This window comes from Dryas octopetala, chromosome 7 (genome assembly GCF_963921425.1).
Source record: "Dryas octopetala chromosome 7, drDryOcto1.1, whole genome shotgun sequence".
NCBI lineage: Eukaryota > Viridiplantae > Streptophyta > Magnoliopsida > Rosales > Rosaceae > Dryas > Dryas octopetala.
In genome coordinates, this window is record NC_141372.1 from 14,181,604 (window position 1) to 14,205,481 (window position 23,878).

The 23,878-nt window shown below is 38.0% G+C and overlaps 1 pseudogene; it reads left to right on the forward strand.

The window, feature by feature from the left end:
• The first annotated feature begins 416 nt into the window (after positions 1-416).
• Positions 417-9,893, forward strand: LOC147279918 (L10-interacting MYB domain-containing protein-like; annotated as a pseudogene).
• The last annotated feature ends 13,985 nt before the right edge of the window (positions 9,894-23,878 follow it).

Sequence of the window (23,878 nt, forward strand, 5' to 3'; positions counted from 1 at the left end):
GATATAAATGGCCATAAGACACATAGTATCTAGTAAGATATTAAAATATCTACTCACGGTCTCACCCGAATGTTGAAATCGTTCTTGAATTAACCTATTTCCTACATCATGTCCTAAAGCGTGCAAAAACATTCCCACCATTTACTCCACGCATAATCTCCTTAAAGCTCTCAATCTATAATTAGTTTACAAGTCAATACACATTTTAGAAAACACGTCTTTATCCATTCTAAACATATCATGACAACGACGTTTACTTCCTTGTAATAACTCCATCACCCACCTATTTCCTGTATGAGAAGAAACCATACAAGGAACTTTATGAATATATCTCTCATAATAATATTTAATAGTGCACAGAGAGAGATGTTGGAATAATATTCAATATATCCATCCATACAAGGAACATTATGTATATGGGAAAGAAGAATAGCTCAGGAGTTAAGGTTGTTTGGAATGTACATACATTGCCTGTATTTATGGACCTTTGTATCAAGTTGGTAGATGCAAGTCGTCGTCCTAGTACCCACTTTGTTAAGGCAGGATGGCAAAGTTTGAAAATTAACTTTGCTAAAGAGACTGGACTAGAATATGGTAAAAAAACAATTGAAATTAAGTGGGATATACTGAAAGAACAATGGAAATATTGGCAAGAATTAAAAGGTAAAGAAACTTGTCTAGGGTGGAATTCAAAAATTGGTGCTATTGATGCTTCTGATGAATGGTGGCTCAGTAAAATTCAGGTGTGTACACTTGTGAGTTTTTCATTTATTGTTTTGTTTTTTTTTTATTTTATTATCATGAATTCAATGTATTGACACATGATCTATTAATATGCAGAAAAACACCAAGTATAAGCAATTTTGTACTAAGGGCATTAGTCCTGAAATGGAGTAGAAGGTGAATAGGATGTTCATGAACACCACATGCACTAGTGAGCATGCTTGGGCGCCCTCATCTGGTGTTCTTCCATCTGAAAATCAAGAGGCATCCAATGATGATGATGATGATGCTCTCAAAGGTAGTGATGACTCAGATGACATTCATGTTGTCGAAACCACTGAGGTTGCTGAAAGTTCTTTGAGAAAAGGGAAAAAGAGAGTAATTAAGTGAAGAACTTGACACAAAAACTAGAAAAGATAAGAAAATCAAAGCCACTTCCACAAGAGTGGGAAGAGAAGAGAGAGATGTTCATTACTATGGAAGATCCATACCTCAAGCTCCGGAGCTATTCTTCTTTCTAGGTACTAGGACGACGACCTGCATCTACCAACTTGATACAAAGGTCCATAAATACAAGGAATGCATGTTCATTCCAAAGAGTCTTTAGGTGGGTGTATTCAATTAAGATTTTAATGGACTTTTGTAGAGTTTTTAAAAGTCATTGACTTTAGTAAAGTTGATGGATTTTTAATGACTTTCATAAACTCCACATAGACTTTGACAGAATTCTATTAGAGTTTTCCTGACTTTTCTCATAGATTTTGAAGGATTTTTATAGACTTCTTATAACTTTGATATAATTTTTTATTATTTATTTTAGGATTTCTCCAATATGTTTTTTATTTTTTTGTCCTCCGTGAGTGAGTGGAATGGGGATGAGCTTCAAGACCGAGATGCATGTGTTATAAATTGTCCTAATATTGCAAACAATATAAAAAGTTGGGGCTAGAATTGTAGGGACCAAAATTATTTTGTTCCATAATTTATTATAAGTGTTCTGAATTTTATGTTTTTATGTTGTTAGACTGTCAAATATTGTGTTTTAACGAGTTGTTAGAATTTGTCTAATTGAATTGACAGGTTGAGAACATTATATGATGTGGTGGTAACATTATTTCTCAAATTATGAATATATAATCTGTGATTTTGTTGAGTACTTAAAGACTGTGAAGTGGTTGGTTTGAATATCTTGCTGTTACATTGCATTGTGGCAACGCTGTTGGTTTCAACCCAGGATGAGGAGTCAATTAAATATAAGAGAAAAATAAAAAATATAAGAGGATAAAATTAATATATTAAAAATAAAATTATTATAAGAGGATATAGAAAAATAAATAAATTAAGAGGTGGGTGGAAAAATAAGATTAGGGGGTTTACAATCACTCTTTAAAAAATAAATAAATACCACTTTTTTAATATCTTTTTAATATTTGAAATTCTTTGAAATCTGCAGGAGGAACGCTGGAAAATTATTGACTTTGATATAACATAATTTACACTACAAAATCCATGAAAGTCTTTTAAAGTCTATCATTTAATAAAGTCAATGACTTTTTGAATACCGTGTCACTTTTATAGACTCTCTAAAAATCTTAATTGAATACCATAGACTTTTTAAAAGTATTGATTGAATACCACCAGACTTTTATAAACTCTTTAAAAGTTTTGATTGAATACCACCAGACTTTTTAATTCTACCAAAGTCATTTAAAATCCTAATTGAATACACCATCCTTAACTCCGGAGCTATTCTTCTTTCCCATCTGTATATATGTATTTTGGCTTCAACAATATACTCAAATTGAATTAATGCATGCATGTGTATAGTGATTAATGATGATCAATCTGTTATGAATAACAGATTGAGCATGATTCTTTATTCGAGGAAATTACAGATGTAGTCCACTTATTTTATACCTAGTTCAATTTTGATCTACAATCTTTTTTAAGTTCTGTTTTGGTCTACTAATTGTTCTACTTGTTCAATCAAGGTCCATATTTGTTTTCTCAAATTTAGTCTGCCTTTTACCCTATCAAATCTCACCCAAATTCAGCAAACATATACTTGTTTAAAAGTTATGCATCTCTTCTTTACAACCATATAAATATCATTCAAATTGGAGTTCTAAAACTCAAGATAATTAACCCTAAAGTAGGGTACCCAAAACTGTCAATTTTTCAAATTTCACCCAATCTCAATTCTCTGAGATTCTAATACTCCAACTTGGTTTCTATGACTAAAAAATGATGAAATATAACTTATACTTCAATTATAATTGAAGAAAACATAACCCAAAAGGATTTAAAGTCACAAATCTGGATCTTTATTGAACAAGTGAAACAATTAGTGGACCAAAACAGAACTTAAAAAAATCGTGGACCAAAATTTAACTAGGTATAAAATAAGTGGACCAAATCTGTAATTTTCTCTTCTTTATTCATACAAGGAATAACATATATATATATATATATGTTTTGTATATGGTACTAATAAAATAATCAAAGCAAAGCAAAGCAAAAAATACTGGAAAGAGGTCTAAAAGTTAAAATGAAACAAGCAGAATATGTACTATTCGGTGTCATGAATGAACTTAATTAATGATTCATATATTCTGAGTCTAACGTGAATTTTGCTACATAATTCGTCTTAATATACGTAAATGAAAAGAAAGACTGACTTTTGTTTTTTGTCTATACCCTAAAGATTTAAAGAAATAAGTCAACAATTTGGCAATATATATACTTGAATAAATGTGGTTCCATTCCAAAGCAATGGTCATTACTTAGGATATGTGCAATGTAGCTAACTAGAACAAACAATATTGTTTCCTTTTAAATTACTTCAATGAGAATAATGCGCGCAACATGTGGAATAACATTACATGTTTGACTTATGGGGTAGTATTGAAATTTGATCTCACTCTGCTATTTGCGTCTATTACATCATTTATTACTTCTAACATATGTTAATGATTATTGCACCTACTCCCCAAGAGGAAGGAATGACACCCTTCTAATTAAGCTAACAAATGAAATAAAAAAGAAACAAATTCCATTCGTTTTAAGTGATTTTTCCAAAACTAATTCTAAGAAGTGGTATGTTAATGGGTGCACTAATATATATACTAACTTAATTAAATTTTGGTGAGAGTTTGGAATTGTCCAAGCCCAATGACAATACTTTGTCCAATATGTTTGTACGTGTACCAGTCCAAGGAAATATTAGGGACTATATATACCAGAATGCAACCATTGTTTTCAAGCTAGTTGAAGACGAGTGGCTTATAAAATAGAGTCCATTAATAAACAGGTACTGACAATTTTTTTTCTTAATCAAACACACACAAAGCTCCATTATTTCTTTGCGGGCCACATTCTATAAAAATCCAACAACTCATTCTTCTTTTGCGGGCCACATGCTACAAACTTGCTAGATTCCTGCGCAACCTTGTTTCACCTGCATCTACACATAATCTGCAGTTGCAACTTCAATAAACTGCAGTTTCAGTTCACTTACAGCATTCCAGAAATTGCAGTTTCAGAACTGAGCTTAAAAAAAAAAAACTATAGTTTCAGAAACTGCAGTTAGTAACTACAACTGCAAGTCTGCAATAAACTGCAGTTTCACTTGCAATTAGTAACTGCAACTGCAAGCTTGCAACTTTAATAAACTGCAGATTCAAAAACAGCAGTTAGTAGCGTTCCAGAAATTGCAGTTTCAGAACTGAGCTTAAAAAAAAAACTGCAGTTTCAAAAACTGCAGTTAGTAACTGCAACTGCAAGTCTGCAATAAACTGCAGTTTCACTTGCAATTAGTAACTGCAACTCTAATAAACTGCAGTTTCAGTTCACATACAACGTTCCAGAAATTGCAGTTTCAGAAACTGAGCTTAAAAAAAAATCAAGAACTTTCTACTGATAAGAAATCAAAGTAGGAGTCTACCACGAGCTCTGATCATACCCAATCGAGGAGAAGCCGGAGTGGTCAGAGCAAATCCAAAAGGCTTCGATTGAGCTCGGAGCAGATCCATTGCTTATTGGTCAGCGTTGAGATTTTCAAGCCCGTTGACAGCAGCGCTGCTCGTGGTGGTGGTGTTCGTGCCAGAGGTGCTTGCTCTGCGAAGAAGAAGAACAAGAAGAACAAGAAGATAATGAAGAGGAAAGAGAAGAGAGACATAGCGGGGGGAGAGAGAGAAGAAAGAGAAAGGCAAAAAGGAAATAAAATGATAATTGATCAGATTTCAAAATAAGCTACCTAAGCTACAACTTACCTTGTTGTTAAATAAAATTAATTGGTGTATTGGAGAGTAAAAACAATAAGTAAAAGGTAGCTTAGGATAATTAATTCTATAAAATATGAATGCAATGTGTCCCAAATAATTCGGAATTCATGAACATTGCTATAGTAATTCCTTACAAATTGGAATAGATACTAGTTGAACTTCTCATTACTGATATGCGTATATAACTTGTTTTCATCCTGTATCAATAGTAGTGCATATATCAATTAACCAAATTACTTTTTTTTTTACATCCAAAAATCCTCCAAACCCGCTTCAATATATTGTAGAAAACACATCATCTGAGCTCTAAACAATATGATAAGAAACATAACACCCCGCCCAACATTAGTTGAAAAGAAAATAAGGGGATTCACAATCAAAAATTCATAATCTATCGAATCCATAGATAAAAAATCCATATACAAATTCTAATATATCAAAACCCTAAAAAACAAAGAGATTTTGAAAACCTAAATTAGGAAAAAAAGAAAAAGAAAAAGAGAGAACTAACTCACATGACTCTAGTCCGATGGCGTCGGAAGCGACAATGTACGGTGGGTAGTTTGATGACGATGGAGATGAGAATGAGATGGTCCAAGCACTGGGATGTGTAGCCGTAGCCACAGTGTAAGGGTGCTTTGAAGAGAGAAACGTTCAAGGAGAAGATGGGTCAGAGCAAAATAAAACGTAAAATAAAATAAGGATAAGAGATGTGATTTTCAAAACTCAATGAGGATATTATGGGTAAAATAAAATATTAATTGTTGTTGTGGTTCACTGCAATTTTTCAAAAACAGGTAGAAAATTGTTTTCTGATTTTGCTGTGGGGAGTTGAGAATTGTGGAGAAAAGCAATTTTTAATTTTTTTTTTTTACCAGACACCAAAACTGTTGTAGGTGATTGAGAATTGTTATCTACAATATATTTTGGGCCCCCACATTGACCATCTAACTAACCCTAGAATGAATCACCAAGATCGGGTAACTCACTTCTAGAACCAAATAATCAATGTTATGACTGAGATTGATTTTAAAGTTAGGTTGGATCAGAATTAGTTGACAACAAAGAAAATAAAGATTACTGAAATTAATCCGATTTATTTAAATCAACCCAACCCCAAGATTCTAGAATATTAAATGTGATCTATAAAGACGTTTTACGATACTAATGAGCCAAGACAAACTCCAAAAACAAATTTACGATATAAATCACAAAATAAAGAAACAGACATTGACTCCTAAAATTGCCCCCTGCCAATGTCTTCCCTAAGCTGCCTTCTCAGCTTAATTACTCTGCAAAATAAATCGCTACATCGTTAATTGAATAGTGCACCAGGTTACAAAGAGTCATTTTTGGCCACGTGTAGCTTTTGTTTGTTATGTTTATTTGGTTTGCCTCTTTGGCTTTATGAATTGCTTTCTTGATAAAAAAAAAATAGACAGCCTTCCTTTAAGGCTTCAAAATCAAACTGTATATATATATTGTTTGTCGTTTTTGTTTTTCATTTCAATGTTGTGTTGCTTTTGATATATTTCAATGATAAATTTTTCATCCAAAATTGTTCTTTTTATATAGATGAAGGGGCTCAATGTTCATTTTTGCACAGGGCCTCCTAAATGCTAGGGTGGGCCTTGCAAGTCGAATATTGTGGGTCATCAGTGGGGGCATCTCTGTAGCTCCAACATTACAAGGCATTTATCCCCACATTGAGGCCAGAGTTTGACTCTTGCCTCACCTTCCCCAACCCTTAGGCCGTATTTGTACAAAAAAAAGGCCAAATGATACTTTCAATGCTTGTATTTTTATAAAATTTCCACTTTGGTTTTGTTATTTTAATTTGAAAAATTTCAGTCCCGTAGTTCCAATACGATAGTAATTAAGTCTAAATCGTTAAGATGATGGAAAATTTGACGTATCTTGCATTGAGTGACATACATCTTACTCTACCTGGATGCTTATGTAAGCTCATACCCACGATTAAATACTATCAGTTTTAAAAAAATTAAGAAGTTTCAACGTCAAACCGAATATGTTAAATGGCGTTAGGGGCTTAAAATAGGCATCTAGGTGGATTAAATGTTCGAAATGTCATGAGCGAAGCATGTGCTTCCATGTGTCAACTATTTAAACGATATTTACTATTTGGACTTAATTTCTATTGTCTAGAACTTACGAGACCAAATCACCAAAAATAAATGTAGAGGGTCCAAAAATTGTACAGGAACCAAAAATGTCATTTGGCCAAAAGCAATTAGTAAATTGGATGAATAATCGTTAGAAGTAATTGTTTTTAGGGTCTATTAATAATGTTGGTGAGAAGTACAATCATCTCAATCACATGAGTTCTCCGACAAGTTCGAGCTGCATTTGCGGACAATCATCTCAATTAGAAGAGTTCCTTGACAAAATTCGAGCTGCATTTGCGAACAATCATCTCAATCACATGACTATTGGTGTTCCCTCTTGTTTTACTCTATTACTTTGATTGGAGAAGGAGGCTTCATTGGGATTTTCATTTTTTCTCTGCTTGTGCCCTATTACTTTGATTTAGTTCATACTTTTCTGCTTTGATGATTTATGTTTGATGGAAACCCAATTTGTAAATGCTAATTGATGATGGGTATTTTGTAAACTGAAAAGATATATGTTGGCTTTGTGTTACTTTGGTTGTTGGTATCCCCAAACGCTCATGGTGGTTGGTGATTTTGGCTTTTCCCAAATAGGGAGAGAGAGCAGAAGAAGAAGGAAGAATAAGAAAAATTGAGAGAAATATGGTATGGGCTGGTTGGAAGGAGGGGAGAGGGAGAACGGGAGGTCGAAGTGGGGGATCGTTGGTGAGTGAAGGAAGGGAGACTGAGGCAATGAGTTTGCTTCTGTGTTTTTAACTTTTTTGAAAAATTCTGATTTTTGGGTAATATTAAAAATTTATGGGTGTGGAGAGAATATTTTAGGGTATGAATAGAAGAATTTCTAAATAAATGTCATGAGACTCAAAAAGACCAAAATGACCTTTAAAAAAATGTCACATGCGGCGCACATGACTATTTCTGACAGAATTGGACAGTGGTGTGACATTGTAAATTTTTTTAAATGAAGGTGCCACATTGAGTAAAAAAAAAAAAAATGTTAGGTGGTGAAGTGTAAACGGGATCATAATTCAGGTGGGTAACTTCAAAAAATCCTTAATGAAAATCATGTGTTTCTACTTTTCTCTATGTTTCTCTTGTTTTGGATATACATATATGTATTTTGTTGCTTTTTTTTTTTTTGTTGAAGTAATTTTTTGTTAACCAACAATTTTGTAAGATAGTATTGGCCTCTTTGTGAAGAAATATTGCTTTTGATTTGTCTGGGTAATATGTTTTGTCCAAACAATTTTTATAATTGTTTTCTTTGATGAAGAAAGGGTCTCAACTTGGATTTTTAACAAGGCCTCCTAGTTCTTAATTAGGACTGGTCAAGTCGTCCTTGAGTGAGGGCAAGGAAGAAAATTTCGAAATTTTTTGCCAAAAATTTCGTTTTTTGGGGAGGGGGAAATTTTATGAAAATACCAAGATATTTTCGTCAAGATTTCGGAAAATTTAGGTGAAATTTCCATAATTTTTCCGAAATTCAAGAAATTTCGGAGGCAGACCGGACGGAGAGAGGGGAGGCAGAGAGGGAAGGAAGAGGCAGATCGTGCCACCTGTTGTCAGAGGGAGAGGAGGAAGAGAGGGAGATCGGGGAGGGAGAAGGAGGAGAGAGAAGAGATCAGGGAAGGAGTGAGGGACTGAGAGAGTCGGAGAGAGAGAGAAGGTGAGAGGGAAGAGAAGACTGGACTATGGAGACTTGGAGAGGTCACAGTGAAGAAAGCCAACTTAAAATTCTTTCAAATGTTGTTTGTCTGATTGATGTGAGAGTTGACTAAGATGTTGTTTTATGGCAGTGGACAAATATGCTTATATAACCCTTTTATTTCCCATGAGAGAATATGCTTATTTAATTTGTTGATAAAGAGAGCAAGTGGACAAGTTGGGGGAAAATGAGGGAAAGAAAAAAAAATGTTTATTATTTAATTTGTAATTTAATATGTGTTGATGCTCAAAAATGGTAGAGCAGTCAACGTCGAGTCGAACCACGTAGGCCCGTTGACCCACCACTGAGTGGATGACACGTCGAAGTGGGGCAGGAACGAGTAGCTGGGTCCGACTGGTGAGTAATGAGAGAGAATGATATCCAAAGCACCCTGCGCAAGCACACAAAAGTGAGCGGGAAGGACACCGGTGTGGTGCCGGCCAAAGCTCCTCCGACGCTCAAGTCAGTGTTCAGAGAGATCTGAGAGCAGAGTGAGTGAATAGTATAATAATGATTTCAGTTGTCCTTTCGTGACAAGAAGGTACCTCTTTTATAGTACCTTTGGAAGAGCGTCAACCAATCCGGTGACGACACGTGTCCTTTGTGGTGACTTGCACTGTAGGAACGCCACGTGGCACCGGTCTCGAGGATCCGAGTTAGTTGACACGGGCCGGGGGCCCGGGAGGCTTGAGCTTGGGAGGCCGGAGCCTAAGAGGCCGGGGCCCAGGGGGCCGGAGCCCATGAGGCCGGAGCCTAGTGGATCACGGGCTAAGAGCCTAGGAAGGGCTTAGTCTTTTGGGTCTAGGCCCAAACGGCATGGTGTTGGGCCTTGTGTGACTTGTCGTTATGCCGAGATGATTAGTCATACGAACAGAAGTCCCCCAAGTTTCCGAGCAAAAGATACTTCTTGGTTGGGAACTTTGTACACAAAAGAGTCCGAGCAGAACGACAAGTAACCAAACACTTGTTCCTGCTTAAGCTACTGTTTAGAAGTCCCCCAAGTTCCTTAGCAAGAAAAGCTGTACTGCAGGAAAGCTTGGGGGTTACATATGAAAGATTTCCCCCCCTTTTTTTTTTTTTTTTTTTTTTTTTTTTTTTTTTTTTTTTTTGAATTTCTGATCACCCTGTATTCCGAGCAGTAGACGCTTCGCAAAAAACCCAGTGAACCCCGTTCACTGTACTGGTGGGATGTTGCCCTCTGTAAATAAGAATCTGGGATTAAGCAGTGTAGCTCAGGTATAAAAGACCCACCCCATATCTCACATTTGTTACTGTAGATGTTTTGTGGAGAGAGAATTGCTGTGAGATGAATTGGTGATAAGTGCACAGCAGTCACGTGGAAACAAAAGCAAATAGAGAGAGAGGGCTCGGGTGGGATTTGTGTTCCGCTGGTTTTGCCTTTTTTTTTTTTGCTTTGTTTAAACACTAGTTGGGCGGAAAGGAGAGCAGGGCTCGGGTCTGAAGACAACACGGGGAGGGGCTGCTCGGGTGGGTGGAGAAGTGAGGTGCTCGGGTCGGAGCTTGCGGAGTGGCCGGATCGGTTGAGCTCGGGTCGGACTCCTGCGCGGGTCGGAAGAGAAGAGGCAGCTCGGGCTCGGGCTCGGGCTCGGGTGTTGCGAGTGTTGGGCTCGGGTCGGAGGATTCCTGCGCGGGTCGGAAGAGCAAGGGATCGGGCAAGTAGGTGGGCTCGGGCCGGAGGGTGCTGCACGGAGGGTGGGCTCGGGCCGGAGAGATTTTGCGCGGAGGGTGCAGGCTCGGGCCGGATCTGGTTGGGTGTTCTCGTCGAGGCTGCTCTTCGCGGGTTGGAGGGGAGAGCTGCGCGTGGGGTTGCCGAGTGGAGGTGGAGGCTGGGCTCGGGTCGGATTTCTTGGGTTGTGCTGCGCGTGAGGTTGTGCTCGGAAGTCACGCTGCTGGGGGGGGGTGCTGCTGCTCAGCTCGGGCCGGGGCTGTGAGGGAGCTGGTCGGGTCGGTTGCTTGCAGCAGTGGGCTCGGGTGCAGTGGGCTGCTCGGCTCGGAGCAGTGGGCTGCTCGGCTCGGAGCATTTGGTGGGCGCGGGTGGGCGGAAGAGCAGGGGGCTCGGGCTCGGGCTCGGGCGCGGCTCGGTGTGGTGCTGCACGGGCAAAATTGATTCTCACACTTTGAGGTATGTAGTTCAAATAAAAATTTTCCTACCCACTTGATATATTGATTGTGTCTTTGAAAATTGAGATTTGTGAGAAATATTGGTTGTCCAGCCCGAGGCGGACCTTGAAATTCTGTTTGTCAATTTTGTGGAAAATGTGAGTAAGGACAGGTGGAGGTGCAACTGGGTATGAGCCGTGCCGAGCATTGGGTAGGCAGTACGCCCTCATTTGTGGACTTTGTAATTTATTGAGTGTTGTGTTTTTGTCTAGGTACAGAGGAGACAAGATAAGTGGGTCGGAACCCGTCTGAGCCGGTGGAGCCGCGCAATACAGGTAAAGACTTGTGTTTTTATTGCTTGTCTGCTTTGAATTGATGTTGTGAATACTGGCTTTGATAAATGATTGGTGGCTGAGCATATGAAAGGGTGAATGTTGTCAAATTGGGTGTATCCGAGCACATACGGGGGGTAGGAAACCGGTATTGATCTGAAATGTCCATGGTGTTGTCTTGGTGTGCCGAGCACTTCCCATCTTGATTTGTGGTTTGTCTTGGATGGGCAGGTGTACTGAAGTCGGACATTCCATGGCTTCCTCAGATGATAACAGTTCTATGGAGTCTGATTGGGCGTCCACAAGTGATGGGACGCCGATGAGGCCAAATATGCCCCGATCCCGGATGGGGTTGGAAACATGGGGGTGGGCAAGTGTTCGGGCAGAACAATGCATTACATGACGAGCTACTGCAGGCCAGGAGGCGGACCAGGCTAGGCAAGAGTTGGAGCAGTGCGGGGAGGAGCTGAGCCAAGCCAAGCAGGTGGTCTGCTAAGGGTTGGCAGTAATGATGGGCATGCCAACGTCCCAGAGGGAGATGGCCCAGGGGCAGGGGTGGGCGGACCATCGCCCTATTTTTGTTTGAGTTATATGGCGGGTCGGATGTAGCCCGTACCAAATTACAAACTCTTTTGTTATTAAGTTTGTACTTTAGTATGTGGATGATGTTGAGGGTGTCCGACTCGTTATTGGGTAGGATGCCCTTCCTTTTAATACATGGTATTGTGGAATTTTTCTTGAATGCATGGTACTTAGTTTCCCTTGAATGCATGTATGATACTGATTTTCCCTTGAATGCATGGTACTGGATTTCCCTTGAATGCACGGTACTGATATGAGTAGGGTCGGATGTTCGATGGCCCGGGTGCCCATACACACAATGAACGCTTTGAATGAAAAGATGTCCGTGGTAGGACTTTCATTGATTAAAGCGATAAGATAGATGAAATTGAAAAAAGTCCCCGGGGGGTACAACATGTGTCTACTTGTAAAAGTAGCGGAGGTGCTCGGCGTGCCAAGGGTGGCCGAGTTCCTTGCTGGTTGTAGCGCGGAGCCTGTATGTGCCCGGACGGACGACCTCAAAGATGTTGTAGGGCGTCTGGGGGAGGGCAGGTGTTGGAGACAGAAAAAGCCATAGAGGGCTTGGCCTCTTTCTTCTTCTTGACGGGAGTCATATAGCACGACCTGGCTGATACCTGATTGCCTTTGACTACCCCCGTTCCACATGGAGTCGGGAACTTGACCAAAAGCAAGTGGGTGGAGACCATAACCCTCAGTTGGTTAAGGGCTGGTCGTCCCAGGATGACGTTGTAAGCTGTGGGGCAGTCGACCACCAAAAACTGAGTGGTTGTGGTAGCGGACGAAGGATACCTCCCGAGGGTGAGTGGAAGGTAGAGCCCACCAAGAGGGGTGACCATGTCGCCCGAAAAGCTGAGTAAAGGAGCAACCGACCGGTCAAGCCTCTCCTGGTCAATTCCAAGTCTTGGGGACGTGGGTTGGATTCGTCCCGGTTCGTCCGCTGCTCTTCTCGCCGAGAGCGGTTGTCGTCGAGCAGATGACGACAGTCCCGATAAATGTGGAACCCTTCAGAGCGGGTAGGATGCTCGCCAGATCGAGCCCGGCTGACCGGGTGGACAAGTCTCTTTTGGAAACCTGGGGGTGGGCGGCTACCTTCCCCTGCGTCCAGCTGACGCGAAACATTTTGGTCCCTTCGGGGGGGGTTCTTCCTCTCACCACTCCGGAGAGTGGTGTGTTCGTCCCTGTCGTAGGGGTTCCTCCTCTCATCACTCCGGGGAGTGGTATGCTCTTCTCTGTCGCGGAGGAGTCGCTCATACAGCTGTGTTGTGTCCTTTTGGAGGTCGAGCTGTTCTTGGGCTCGTTGGAGTTGGGCTTCCCACCGTTGGATGTATGCCTCCTGATCAGACTCGGCAATCTTCTTGCCTCGCTTGTCACCCAGTGGGGTGTTGTCGACTTGGTCGAGGATAGGGCCTCCGTCAGACATTGTGGGGGTCGGAAGCTCGGAAGCTCGGAAGCTCGGAAGCTCGGAAGCTAGGAAGCTAGGAAGCTCGGAGGCTCGGAAGCTCGGAAGCTCGGAAGCTCGGAAGCTCGGAAGCTCGGAAGCTCGGAAGCTAGGAAGCTCGGAAGCTAGGAAGCTCGGAAGCTAGGAAGCTCGGAAGCTCGGAAGCTCGGAAGCTCGGAAGCTCGGAAGCTCGGAAGCTCGGAAGCTAGGAAGCTCGGAAGCTCGGAAGCTCGGAAGCTCGGAAGCTCGGAAGCTCGGAAGCTCGGAAGCTCGGAAGCTAGGAAGCTCGGAAGCTAGGAAGCTCGGAAGCTCGGAAGCTCGGAAGCTCGGAAGCTATGAAGCTCGGAAGCTCGGAAGCTCGGAAGCTCGGAAGCTAGGAAGCTCGGAAGCTTGGAAGCTCGGAGGCTCGGAAGCTCGGAAGCTCGGAAGCTAGGAAGCTCGGAAGCTCGGAAGCTAGGAAGCTCGGAAGCTCGGAAGCTTGGAAGCTCAGAGGCTCGGAAGGTTTTTTTTGCACCTCAACTGAGGGTAGAGAATTCAATGGGGAAAAGTTGTAACGTTTCCCACAGACGGCGCCAAACTGTTGATGCTCAAAAATGGTAGAGCAGTCAACGTCGAGTCGAACCACGTAGGCCCGTTGACCCACCACTGAGTGGATGACACGTCGAAGTGGGGCAGGAACGAGTAGCTGGGTCCGACTGGTGAGTAATGAGAGAGAATGATATCCAAAGCACCCTGCGCAAGCACACAAAAGTGAGCGGGAAGGACACCGGTGTGGTGCCGGCCAAAGCTCCTCCGACGCTCAAGTCAGTGTTCAGAGAGATCTGAGAGCAGAGTGAGTGAATAGTATAATAATGATTTCAGTTGTCCTTTCGTGACAAGAAGGTACCTCTTTTATAGTACCTTTGGAAGAGCGTCAACCAATCCGGTGACGACACGTGTCCTTTGTGGTGACTTGCACTGTAGGAGCGCCACGTGGCACCGGTCTCGAGGATCCGAGTTAGTTGACACGGGCCGGGGGCCCGGGAGGCTTGAGCTTGGGAGGCCGGAGCCTAAGAGGCCGGGGCCCAGGGGGCCGGAGCCCATGAGGCCGGAGCCTAGTGGATCACGGGCTAAGAGCCTAGGAAGGGCTTAGTCTTTTGGGTCTAGGCCCAAACGGCATGGTGTTGGGCCTTGTGTGACTTGTCGTTATGCCGAGATGATTAGTCATACGAACAATATGTTTATTATTTTGTTTATTTTTACAACTTTAGAAATTAATTAAAAATAGTTCCGAAGTCAGAAAAATACACAAAACATTTCTACGGACTCGTCTTGACTAGTACTAATTTACTATGGGGTCAAATTACAAATTTTCCCTCCGAGTGTTTCTAAAACATTTGTGGGGGTCAAAGTGTTAAGTCTTAAAATTTTAATATAGTCGGAGGAAAAATTGGTAATTTGATCCCATAGTAAATTAGTACTAGTCAAGACGAGTCTATAAGAATTTTCCATATATTTTTCTGAGTCCGGAGCTATTTTTAATTAATTTTCAAAATTTGTAAAAATAGGACAGAGATAGTGATACACGAAAATTAGTTTCAGGGGGTAAAGTGAGACGAAAAAAACATCAGGGGGTAATGTGAGAATTCGAATTACTTTCATGGGATAAACTAAATAATAAGCCTTGTATTTATGGATATTCATATATGACTTTGTATCTTTTGACAGTGTTGATGGAGTGGCAACTGTAAAGTCGTTTTTGGCTAGAGATTGACAGTTATGACTTTTGTATTTATGGATATTCATATATGACTTTGTATCTTTTGACAGTGCATGTTGATGGAGTGGCAACTGCTGAGAGTTTTGCATGTGGAATTCTTCCACAGTATTATAAAAAGTGGATTGCTAGTTACAAAGAATTCATCAATATAAACCAATTCGATTCTTACTTCAATGGAGGGGACAAAGGGATCATACCCCTCAGGTAATCTCGCCAATATGTACTATTTCACGAATAAATGTATACACTGTTTATATATCACATGAATGGTTAAGATCGATCAAATCCTTATTCCTTGCCAATTCAAAAGAATCAGAGATTTTCCTAAATACTACCCTGAAGAGGGAAATGTGGGTATTGATTGATTCTGTTTTGGATGATGAATCACTGTCATTTGCCAGATGCTTGAAGGTGAGTGAGTTAGCTAGCTGGACTTGGTGGTACAATTGAGCAGTACCTTCCGCATAGAGTAGCTATGCAATTTGGATTTGATCAAGACCTTCCTTGTTTTGTACGTTGCTCCATCACAAGCACCAAGTCATTTTGTTGTACCACTGGTTGGTGCAGCTCTTGGGTGATTATGTGGAGGATGGCTATTTGCCTGCTTAATTGCACAAGAGCTAGCTAAAGTAAATACATAATTATAATAACTACAAAAAAGTTTGGAAGAAAAAAAATAAATGCAAAAGAGGACATTGTTTCCCAAGATAATTAAGAGATATATACATTAAACATACCATATATATTGGTTTATATATAGTCCGATGATCTGGTAAATCATTGATCCGATCGATTGAATTTGAATGTCCACATGCATTCTCTATATGTATATTCATAATTTCAAATGAGACTTTTCTCATGATCATTTTCAAAAAGTCTTCCAAGCAAGATTGCAGCATTGAGAAAATAAGTAGATATGTTAGCAAGCAAAAAAAAAAAAAAAAAAAGGAAAAAATGAGTAGATCAAATGAACCTCACTTTTGACATCTTGCAAATTAATTTGTAATCTAAATTTTTAATATAATTCTTGCATCAATTGGGGACTGTTGATAACTACTATAACATATATCTACCGTAAAATTTTGCTAGTATAGATAATCATATATAAAAGCTATGTTGTGTAAGTATTTGTGAACACATATAAAACATTGTATATAAAAAAACTTAAGGGAAGCCTAGAGAGAAAAAATAGAATTAAGATTGAGTGAGCAAATGAAATAAATAAAACATACTTTGGAACGGAAACATGCATGCCAAGGATTGTCAAAACTTCACAAACACCCAAATAAATCTAATGGGGACCTCAAACCTCTCTTGTTTCAATTGGCTCCTTGTTACTATTTTCTAATGCCTGACCAAGCATACCATCCTAATTAATTTATAGTGAATTCAAAATAGAGTTTCAGAATTATTATGGTAACGTGATAATAATCGTATCCACTATTGAAATATTCCATATCTCATTGATAGATTTGATATAATTAGGTGGATACGATTTCATCATATTAAAAAATTAAGTTCCAGTAAAATTATGAAAATGCAATTACTAATCGTATCCACTATTGAGATATTTCATATCGCAATTATAAATTTTTTATAATTAGGTAGATATGATTTCATCATATTCAAATCGAAAAATTAAGTCAATCACATCAATATTTGAAAATAGGCTTATTTACTATTTTACCCCCTGAAAGTAACTTCTAGTTGTACTTCACCCCCTAAAGGTTTATTTTGTGTCACATTACTCTCTGAAATTAATTCTCGTGTATCACTTTGTTCACTTAATTCCTATTTTTACAAATTTTAGAAATTAATTAAAAATAGAAATTAGGCAAAGTGATACATAAGAATTAGTTTCAGGGGTAATGTGGTACAAAATAAACCTTAGATGATAAAATGAGACTTGAAGTTACTTTTAGGGGCAAACCAATAAATAAGACTTAAAAATATATGTGTTTCACCAACCAACCCAAGTCGATTATTGTGGGCCATTTATGGGGGCTTCTATGTACGTAACTCCAACGTTAAAGTACATTTATCCCCATATTAAGGCCAGGGTTTGATTCTTGACTCCACTCCCCATACCTTTAGGCCTTATTTGTACAAAAAAAATAAATAAATAGTAGATATATTGGATGAAACACCATAGAAGTAATTGTTTTTATATAAAAGCACCAAATTTGTGTTGGAGATGCGGGCTATGCATTTCATTCTATATGCCTTGGAGTTTTATCTATTTCGTTATTTGTTTTATAAAATGCATATTAACATATAATAAAATTTTTATGTGTATAATTATCATATTAAAGTAATTAATTATGCATGTTATTGTGCGACAAAATGCAATTTAATTTCAAAATTAAAATGAACTAGCCTGTCTAATTGTTTAGGAGTTAGACTATTTTGTGCATGAATTTTCTCATTTGAACAATTATCAACCAATACCAATGACTCCAACTTAAATCTGAAAAGGGAAAAAAATGTCATTTACGTAAATCAAAATATATTTTTTTAATTATATAATGGTCAATCATCATATTTTCCTTTGATAAAAAAGATCAAAATATTTTCCTTTATATTTTAATTTGGGAAAATTTTAGTTAAAGGACTTCAACTATATCTCATATCTCTATTTAACACATGAATTTCACTTTGTGTCAATGAAAGACCTTGTTTTTTTTTGTTTTTTTTTTTTTCAGTTTTTATCTCAATTCTGACCCAATGTTGGACCCATTAAACCTCTACCAAATTCAGAAAAAATTATATTGAGATATGCATCTCCTCTTTACAATCATATAAAGATCACCCAAATCGGACCTCTACAACTCCAGATAATCGGCCTCAAACTAGGGTACCCGAAACTATCTAATTTTCCAGATATTTTCTTAGAGGTCCGATTAGAAAATTTTAGAAACCCTACTTTAGGGCCGATTATCTGGAGTTGTAGATGTTTGATTTGAGTGATATTTATATAGTTGTAAAGAAAAGATGCATAGCTTTAAACCCAGTATAAGTTTGTTGAATTTACTAGAGATTTGATTGGTCCAACGTCGGGCCAAAATTGAGATAAAAACTGAAAAAAAACAGGGTCCTTAATTGACACAAAATGAAAGTTTCAATCCTCAATTGACACAAAGTAAATTCATGTCATGAATAGAGATATGGGTATAATTGGAGTATTTTAGCTAAAAAGTCTTTTTACCAAAAAGAGGGCCAAACCCACCATTACACATTTACACCTCCTCCCACTAGTACTATTGACCCTCCGGTCAATTACTGGTGATCCCTTCGCCCAGCCAATTTAAGTCACCCTAAAAAAGGAATATGAAAGTGACATTGGTGGAATTTGAATATACAAGTTTTAAATTCCACATGCCAGCCATTTGCACTAATTTATGTAAATTATTGCAGTTACTTATATATACTTCAAATAAAATTACAATTATTTTTAAGTTTTTTTTGGAAATTTTATTGACTTTGATTCGTGTGCAGTTTGAGTCAAAACGCTTGTGGTCATGAACTATACATAAATAGACCAATTTCAACTCATAATTTTCTTAATGGTCAACTTCAAGCTAAGTCGTTAAAATCACCAAACTCAAATGGTGACTATAAACCCCAAAGAATCTTACACACCCTCAAATAGTTACAAACAATTATAAACCCCAAAGAATACTACTAAACGTTAAACCATTATAAACCCAAATGGTGACTATTTCACAATCATTAATGTCAGTTATTCAAGAAACCCTTACAAACCCCATTGCACTATAGTATAGTATAACTGTATAACTACTATACAAAAATTGTATACAAAATCTATAACAGCTCAAATGGTAGTATGCACTTCTTTGAAGCACAAGGTCAGAGGTTAATCCCAAACCACAAATAAGCTTTTTACTTTTTAATTGTAATTTAATATGGAGAAGGCATGTGGTGCGTGGATAATATTAAAATGAGATGACACATGGCACATGGACAATAAGGAGATGACAAATGACGTGTGGACATGGAGATGAGTGCATGAGATTCGCAGCAGAAAAATTATTAGCAGAAAAATTGATGGAATCAGGGCCTAATTTGATCAGTGGAGTACGTTATCGTCTAGGGTTTATTCTTTAAAACGGTTTAGGTCATTGCTCCGAATGTTGTTCCCCCGGAGTGAAATTAGCTGGTTCTGTAGTTTTAGAATACCACATAACATAATCAATTAACGGAACCAATGTAAGACATAGGCAGTGGTTTGGCAAAATTAAGGTTTGGTGAGCGGTCAGCCCCACATGGCGATAAGGCCGGCCTTGAGCATGGGCTGGGCGACCACCCCTACCCCGCTCCAAGAAGAACCCATATGTAGATAAGACCTTTTATACTGAAAAACAACAGTCATTCCTAAAGATGCATGTAGTGGAGTTAATTGGTTTAGTATTATTAAGTGTTTGTGCCTATCCAAGTTTGAAACACATTGGCCTTAATTTCTATTCTTTTGCAAATCGAGTTTTTACTCATTGTTCTGCAGTCAAATTGAGGCCCAATTGTCTGTGGGTTCGCTGAGGGATACCCAATTCTCTTGGGTGTGCTAGGTTCTTATTGAGGAAGAAGGGAAAATGAGCAATTCCCAAACTCACAGAAAGAAAAAATAAAGAAAACTAAAAGAAATAGATAAACTATAAATGTTGATGCAAAAGTCGATGAGTCAATGCAACAACTTCAAACAGTGGATCAAGTCTTATGTTTGGTCTTCACTGTGGATGATCTTAAGGGTTTTGGATGACCTAACTTGTTGAGAGTTTCAACGGAAGCAACCTACATGAACAATAAGTCACCGGAATTAAGTAGCACCAGTGTGGTACTAGCCAACTGTACTCCGATGGTTAAGTCATGTAAAGGTTTCTTGGTATATTCTCTAAGAATTAGTGTACGTGTTTAGGTTTGTGAACCTCTGCAATGTGTTGAGAGGGTTCAATATATATATATAGGTAAAGAAGAGGCAAAAGAGATATTAATTACCTGCATGTTGATGAAAGGTGGAGATGAAGACATGTCACCAGCTCGAACTGTAACATGCACAACCACCCAGGAAAGTGGCATTTAATGTAGGCATGCTTTTGTGGGAGTTCCTGGAGCCAAATGTCCCATATGAGGCTGGATTGTCAGATGGTGTAAGGTGCTAGGTCATGGGCACTTGAGTGTATTTTAAAAAATATCCTAATGTTCCAAAATGGCAGTTTACTTGGCACGACGTCCATGATAGTTTTGAGCCGAGCCAAGTACGTGTCACTCACCGTAGAGAGCTAACATTGTAACAAAGTGAGGTCTCTATCAATCGGGTCAGGCAAGTACCTCACACAATCAGTCCCATCGAACCGAACTAGTCATGCAAGTTTCCTTGGTATGCATGTAGAATATTCTAGCTCGTGCTCGGCTCGGTGACTATTGTCCTCGATCGAGCACAATTGATTGTAGGGCGAGGCAGGGTGCTAGTGTTGGTGGAAGTGGTGTCGCCATTAGTTAGGTCACGGGTCGTGACATGGATTTGATGTGTTGACCGAGTTAAAAAGTCAACATGCCACATAGACCCTTGTTAGGCCTTGTGTAAGCATATGATTGGTCTGAATCCCCCTGGTGGATTTATCCACAAACAACAAACCAACAAACCAACAAACACAACAAGCAAACTAGCAAACTTAATTTGAAGAAAAAGAAGTGTTTGGAAGGGAAAAAGAAAGAAAATGAAGAAGAAAGAACAAACGTGAAGAAGAAGAAGGAAGTGTCAAGAAAGGGAAATGAAAGAAAAAATTGGGAGATCAGATCATTTTTTATTTTAATATTTTATAATTGATCTTTTAAGTAATTAGTAAGGAATTAAATTTTGGATTTTGAGGGTTAAAAAAATATAGAAATTTTGAAAGAATTTTCAATTTCGTTGAAAATCTAAACTGAAACAATTGAAACTTTTAACAAAATTTCGATAATTTCGTTTCAGTAATATCTTGAAGAGAAAAATGCACCGTTGGTCCACTTACTTTCACATTTTTCCCAAGTTCACGATTTTTTTTTTGTACCATTTATATCCACTTTCTTTTTGACGTTTACTTACTTGGTTCATTCCGTCAAATCTGTTATAAACTCTGTTAAAATGAAGAACAAAATTTTTAATTATATTTCTAATTTAAAAAATATTAAAACTAAAAAAAAATTTAATTAAAAAATTACCCCCTCCCCCAAGTCCCAACCCAGCCCCCGTCCCACCCCATCTCCTCACCCAACCCAGCGTCTCTCCGTCCATTTGGTGATAAAACCCTTGCACAGTCACTGGCCACAGTGAGAAAAGAACTTACAACCCACACCACCCCGTGGGAGATTACATGAGCCTTTTGGTTATAACTCATAACAGTTGCCGTTGAATTTAAATGGTCACAGATCTTTGGGAAACAGTTTTTATTGGAAACCAAATCCTCATTTTTCATCGAATTATTAACTCTTCCTTACCGTCTCTCTCTTTCTCTCTCTGAGGTAGCAGATCTCAGGCCTATGATCAAGAATTTTCTTTTTGACTACTCAATCTTCACCTTCACCAGGTTGAGGAGACTCCACCAAGTTTCTATTTCATTATGTAATTCTTTAATCGTTCTACAGTCTACCACTGTAATCCAATTCAACTTATTCTTCTGATTTTAACAACACCTTTCACGACCCTTTGATCTCCCGGTAATCAAAGTTTTGTTTTGATCTTGTGCAATTTGATAAAATTAAATTTCCACTGCTGTTTTTTCTTTTTTAATTTTTCGATATCTGTATCTATTTCTCATTATAATGTACACTATCAGAACTGAGTTGTTTATTTTGTTAACTTTTTATTAAAATATCTGATTGATACCCTGATATTGGTTTATGGATTTAATGGGTTTTTATTTTTATTTTTATATTTAAATTTTGTATTATTTGTTGGTTAGTATATTTCTACTGTTGTGCACATTAATCTCTTCAAGAAAAATCTGGACATGTATTAATCCGGACATTTATGGTTGGGGGTGTGTTGCAGAAGATCGAAGAAAGAAAGAAGAAGAAAAAAAAAAAGGAAGAGGAAGAGGAAGAAGAAAAAAAAAATGAAAAGTCTATTATGCCCTCCAATTTGACGAAATTTTTTTTAAAATTGACGGAATGGACCAAGTAATTTGAAACCTCAAAAAAATGGAAATTTCGAGAAAATTTTTGAAATTTAATTCCATAGTAATTAGTAAAAAAAATAAGAGATAATTAGGAACTAATCACTACCATTTGGATTCAAGCCTAATGAAATGGAAGCTGGACTTCCGCAAAAAAAAAAAAAATATATATATATATAGTGGAAGTTGGACTTGTAAAACTAAAAGTAAAGAGGCCCACTATGATTAATGAAATGGAGGAAAAAAGCCCAAAATAGAACAATCATGTTTGCATTTACAGCTTAAACTATGGGCTTAAATATTGGTAGAAGGCCCTTTAATGTGCGCCCTGTTTAGGGGCACAGACCTCGTGCCCCCATAACCAGCCAAGTCGGCCTTGGTTGGTTGGTGAAATAGATGGATTTTAAAATATCTAATATAATGAAATCGTATCCACAAAATTTATAAACGAGATATGAAATTATCTTGGTGGATACAATTATTAATTGCATTTCCATAATGTTCCTGGGACTTTCTTTTGAATTCACTATAAATGAATTCGTATGTGTGGTCAAGCATTAGAAATAATCAATTCATGATTCGAAACAAGAGAGTTTTGAGACCACCATTAAATTTTCTTTGGGGTTTGTGAAATTTCTACGATCCCATTCCGTTGTAAGATAATTTCTATAAAGTATATTTATTTATTTTATTTGTTCTCTCTCGAATCTTATTTATTTACTTATTTTTTTTCTAGTTTCATAAGGTTTATGCTTCCTCTAATTTTTATATACAATGTTTTATATATGTCCTCAAGTATATTCTTCCAAATAATGTCAAATATAGGTTTCATGATCATCTTTTGTTGGACTATTAGGGAAATTGTTTTTATGGCAATTATATGTTATTGTAGTTAATTATCAAGAATCCTTCAATTGATGCAAGAATATATTGGAAATGCTTTTTTACAAATCACTCACTCGGACTATACTCCGATTTACAAGTCACCACCTAAATAAAAGATTGTAATAAATTCACCTGAATTAAAAAAAATTGCAATCTACCCACCTTTGTCCAAGTCCGTCAATTTTTCTTTTAAAAATAAGGGTATTTTAGTCATTTTTTATAATTAAATATATAAATAATTAATAATTAAATTTTTTTTAAAAAGGGAAAAATTTACAAACATTACACATACTTTGATGGTTGTTTCATTTCAGGACATTAATTTTGATTTGTGTTAATAAATGATACATACTTTTATTTTGTGTCAATTAAGGACCATATTTTATCTCAACTTTGGCCTGACATTGGACCCATCAAAACTCCACCAATTTAGCAAACTTATACTTGGTTTAAAGATATGCATCTCCATTTTACAACCATATAAAGATCACTCAAATCGGACATCTACAACTCCAGATAATTGACCCAAAAGTCGGGTACCCGAAAATGTCCAATTGGATCTCTGGGAAAAAATTTGGAAAATCGGACAGTTTCGGGTACCCTACTTTGGAGCCGATTATCTGAAGTTGTAGAGATCCGATTTAGGTGATCTTTATTTGGTTGTAAAAAGGAGATGCATATCTTTAAACCCAGTATAATTTTCTGAATTTGGTGAAGTTTTGATGGGTCCAACGTCGGACCAAAGTTGAAAT